The sequence below is a fragment of the Echinops telfairi genome, unplaced genomic scaffold (assembly GCF_000313985.2).
Source record: "Echinops telfairi isolate 266 unplaced genomic scaffold, ASM31398v2 ScPeMD7_7468;HRSCAF=8506_0, whole genome shotgun sequence".
In the NCBI taxonomy this organism is placed as follows: domain Eukaryota; kingdom Metazoa; phylum Chordata; class Mammalia; order Afrosoricida; family Tenrecidae; genus Echinops; species Echinops telfairi.
In genome coordinates, this window is record NW_022111369.1 from 41,178,106 (window position 1) to 41,183,673 (window position 5,568).

The following is a 5,568-nucleotide window of genomic DNA, read 5'->3' on the forward strand; positions in this document are numbered from 1 at the left end:
GCTGCCCGCGACGCCGGAAATGACGGTTCCGGCTCTTGTCACGTGAACTGGGGGGGGGGGCGATTGTGGAGGTTGGGGCCAAGGGTCAAGTCTAGGATCCCGAGTCCTGGCCAGCAGGGTTCAGGTCCCACCTAGGGTACCGGTTCGCGCGCTGACCACGCCACGGGGTCGGTCATCTCGACCAGGAATTGGTATGTCACCGTGGAGCTTAAAAATGCCGCCAACAACTTAACGTCCTTAAGGAACTTTTCTCGTGTGTCCCCTAGCCAGTGTTCTAGGCTTGCTCCCCGGGGACTGCACCCGCGCGCCCTCCCCGGGCGTGGGAGGTGCAGGCTGCACGGAACTGGGGCGGCTTCCCAAAACCCGACTTCTAAAATCGCGGTGTCATTGCCTTCGGCCGCGGACGCTAGTGCCGGGAAGCGTCCTGCGGTTTCCGATTCCTTGGGGGCACTTTGAAATCTCGTGTGGGCTGTGCGACCGTCGTGGGAGTATTCAGAGCCCGCACTAACTTCGTCTCGCGGGCGCGAGCGCTCATCACTTGGGTTGGTTATTAAGAGCTTAATGACTCGCGCAAGGTCGTGCCGCTGGTTGATGGTAGAGCTGAAAGGACGCGGCCAATGCTTTGGTTCCTAATTCTTGACTTTGGGCTTTTCTGTAAAGAGCACGCTGGGGTCAGAGCTCGGGAAGCTGGGAAAACGGCAGTTTCAAGGCTGTTGGGAAGCAAAAACAGCCCCTGATGTTTTTAGCCCGTTTGATGAAAGAGATTTTACTACTTAGGTAAAACAATGTTGCATCCGTTTCATAAACTGCATACATTCTGCAATCCTAGTTGGGGTGGGGGGGTGAGGAGTAGGACAGGCAATATGAAGATGAATCGTGGTGACAAGCAAATTGTAGAGTGTATGTTCGGCATCAGGCGTTTCTTCATCCCAACCTAATTTTCTATATATAAATACAGGCCTAATGTGGCCCGGAGGCTCTCATTTCTTAAACCAAAAATTGGATGTGATTTTTCCCCCCTGCTTTTGTTGTTTTAGTGTTGCATTTCTCAAATTTTTAAACATGTAGGCCAAACAAATCATGCTTGAGCTTCAGTACATACCGTCTGTGCAAGTAGCAGACTGTCATTCTACTCTCCCTCCCCACCCCTCACCCCCAATTCTTTAATCAACATTTTTAAAGTGATGCAGGCAGAAAGATTAGAAAATGTGCTCAGGCAAAGAAGACTTTAGGCTTAAAATCCTTCCTTCTTCTTCTCTGCTATTTGAAGAGAAGTTTTTTATGCTAACCTTACAACAGCTGCATTTTCCGCTACATAATCCACTGAGGTCAGTTTCTTCATCCAACTACCTGGCTGTTGAAGTATATTCCAGCTCTTTGGAAGTCTGGGTCTATGTCATATGATTGGTATGGTGTGACAGTTGGGGATTTCCATTTAGAAATTTTTTCACCATTTCTCTTATGGAGATTCATTGTGATCCCTCATCCTTACACATTTGAGTTCTGTTTCTCAAGCAGAAAAATTAAATTTAATCATTTCATACAATTCAAAATTGGAGTCAAATCTAACACATAAAGTTTTTGCCCCATTCAACTTTACCTGAGTGCAACATAGAAATAAAGTTTTCTATGATCAGTTTAGGAGTTAATTTACCTCAACTTCTGGGGGAGGGAGCCAGGCAGAATGTCATTCTATGAACCATGTAACCTGGCTGTAATAAGTGTATGATTTATTGTAGACATAGACCCTCCCCTCTCAAAAAAAACTCTGGGCAACACCAGGCCATACAATCTTTAATGTTTTACCAAACAACTAGTAAAAGTTGAATATCCTCTGATCATCACAGAATAGTAACGCTACAATTTTTTACAACATCCAGTGACTAACATGACTAACTGCCCTTACACAAATTTGTAGACAGAAATTAAAAAACGAAGGGCAGACTGTTGGTCAGTAGAAAAACATAACTGAGAATTCTACTCTTAAGAAAAGAGCCAAGTGTAAGTACTCACCCACCTGCTAACTGAAAGGTGGGAAGTTTGAAACCACCAATGGCTCCACAGAAGAAAATACCTGGTGATGGATCTTCCCTGCTAAAGATTAGTCCAGGAGACCTTCAGGGGTGGTTGTGCTTTGTCACATAGGGTGGTTACAAGTAGGAACCAACTTGCTGACAAACAGCCAAAAAGTTTGTTGCACTACTTTTACACTGTGGCTCTGGAACCCAAAACTAACAAACTCGCTGCCATCAAGTCGACGCAGCCTCGGGACAGCCTTACGGGACTGGGTAGCACTGCCCTGTTTCTGAGACTCTACAAAAGAAGAAAGCTCCCTCTCACACTAAGAAGCGGTGGGTGGTTTCAAACTGCTGGCTTTGCAGTTAGCAACCCTATGCTTGTACTGCTATGCCACCAGGGTGCCTCACACATTGGCATTTTTCTTAGAGGTGATTTATAATAAAAAATAGTGGCTCACTTATCAACCAAACAATAAAGGGAAACAGTGCTTCTAGTGGGGTATACACACTTTACAATAATCAGCCATTTGTAATCATGGGGATGGCGCTTGCCCAAAAAATGTTTCAAATGGTTAAAGAGAAAGAGGTGTGATCAGTGGCGGTTCATTGAATGAGAGGATGGCAGTGAAGGAGGTGAAGCAAAATGTATATGAATTGTTGAATATAAAACTTGATCTGTAAACATTCAACCAATAAAATGTTTTTTATAAGTAAGAGCTCTAAGATCCGTACCCTTAGGGCATGTGTGTTAGTCTGGGTAGACTTGAGAAACAAATTCATAAACACACGTGTATAAGAATTTTATATACAAGAGCAGTTGAATATTGAGGAAACAGTCTAGTCCAAGTCCATAAGTCCGATATTAGCTCATATGTCTGATACCAATCTATAAAGTCCTCTTTAGACTCATGAAACAGATGCAATGACGCCGAATGCAGGACGATCATAGGCCAGTGGGTAGACAGTCTTTGGATCCAGTGTCGTTATAAGTATCTCAGTGCTGGCAGGGGTCTCCATGTGGCTTCTCTAGGTTCCAGGGCTGCATCAGGGTAGGTCCATGTGGCTTCTCCTCAGGGATGTCTCACAGAAAGTGAGCAGAGAGAAAGATAGTGTCTCCCACCACCAAGAAGGAATAGAGGATTTCCCAGAATTCTCAGAAGGCCAGGCCCACACAGAGGCTATGATTTAATTGACAGACTAGACTCCACCCTTTGCTCTTAATCCTATCAAATCCCAAATTGACACCAGATCATGTAACTACCACAGTATGTGACCGTGAAACCCCATCCTGGAAGTATTGTTGATGCTGTGGCCTTAAACTCTTCTGAAAACAGAAAGTAGCTCCTCTGATTTTAGGACTAGACGAGTATGTCCTATGGAAAAATACTGAATCCCTTCTCAATGTGTTGATCCATTATCCAGAACTGAAAATTCTTTACACACCACAGTAGTCACATATTCACATACAAAAATATGTCCACCTTATAGTAGAGAGGATTAAAAATGGAAGATTAAACATAGATTCAACTTTTACTTAAATCAGTGGTTCTCAACCTTCCTAATGCTGTGACCCTTTAGTACAGTTCCTCATGTTGTGGTGACCCCCCAGCTATAAAATTATTCTTGTTGCTATTTCATAACTGTAATTTTGCTACAGTTATGATTGGGGCTATCCCTGTGAAAGGGTTATTCGACCCCCAAAGGGATCACGACCCACAGGCTGAGAACTGCTGACTTAAATCATTAAAATTCACATCTAAACTATACATATACATATGTATATGAGCAGATTGTCAACAGCAACTGGCAAGGTTAGACAGGGAGCTTAGAGAAAAATGAATTTGTTACTAGTAGAATTTGGAAAAGGATAATGGCCACATAACTTGAAAAAAATGTAATAAATGTAACTAAATTGCACATGTAGAAATTGTTGAATCAGTCTTTTCTGCTGTGTATATTTTCAACAACAAAAATACTTACTTTTAAAAAATTTACTTCTTGTTTTGCCCAGACTTCCACCAACTATGCTACTATGTATTGACTATGTTCAATATGCTAGGCAGTGTATGAATCAGAACATACAATAACCCATGAATAATGGAATGTCATCACTAGAAAAGAAGAAGTAATTGAACCAAATGGGAAATGGTGTCAGAAAATGAAGGGGAGAGTGAATAATAATTTCTTGAGCACTTATATTTCAAACATTGTGCTGAGCACTCCATATGTGTTATCTATGTAATCCACTACGCAACCTGTAAAGTGGATAGTAAACCCAATTTTCAGTTTTCACTTCAGCCACCCAAAACACTTTGATTTCTTACCAAACTGTCTCAAGCCCCAATGGCTTTAATCTTCAGATGACCTCAGGTTGGAAGGTCTTGTACTTTCTAACCTGAACCTGATTCAATATGTGACTGTGGAACTCTTAAGATACACCCACTCAAAAGTTTTCCTGACTTGTGCCATCTTCCAAGACTGGGTTAAAAAAGGACCAGTGAAGGCCTCATTTGCACCCCACACCACGCTTGACAGAATTCCAGAACCATATCTACCACATTTAATTATAAAGACCTGCTTTTATGCCTGTCTCCCTGTACTACATCGTAAGAGGCTTAAGGGAAGAGAGTGATCTACAGTACTTTCTTGGAATCCAATGCCAAGCAACATGCTTGACATATGCAGTAAGAATTGAATAAAGACCAAGTAAATGGAAGGCAGCTCCCTGGCCTATCAATTTGAAAAGATCCATGTCTGTGCCCATTCCCAAGAAAGGTGACCCAACTGAAAGTGGAAGCTAACAAATACTATCACATCCAAGTAAAATTTTGCTGAAGATAATTCAAAAATGGTTGCAGCAGTACATCAAAAGAGGATGTACATTGGTACAGATAGCAACTTGAAACAGGGAATCCAGGATAGATGACTCCTTCAGGATCAGTGGTGAGAGGGGCGAGGCCTGGAGGGTAAAGGGAAGGGGGGAACCAATTACAAGAATCTAAGTATAGCCTCCTCCCTGGGGAATGGACAGCAGAGAAGAGGGCGGACGGAGACGTTGGACAGTGTAACTTATACTATAATAATTTATGAATTATGAAGGGCTCAGGAGGGAGGGGGAAATGAGCAAATGATATTGAGGGCTGAAGTGGAGGGCAAATGTTTTGAGATTGATGAGGGCAACAGGTGTACATATGTGCTTGACTCAATGTATGGACTGTGATAAGAATTGTATGAGCCCTCAAATAATTTTTTAAAAAAATAATGAGGGTAACAAATGTAAAAATGTACAAGTGTGCTTTATACAATTGATGTATGTATGGATTGTGATGAGTTGTATGAGCCCCCAATAAAATGACTTTAAAAAAAAAAGGAACTGCCAAAAACTCAAGCCAGGTTCAGGACAGGACATGGAAAGAGAGACATTATTGTTGATGTCAGATGGATCTTAACTGAAAGCAAAGAACACTATAACAATATTTACTTGTGTTTTATTGACTAGGCAAAGGCATTGACTGTGTGGATCATAAATGATAATATTGCAAGGAATGTG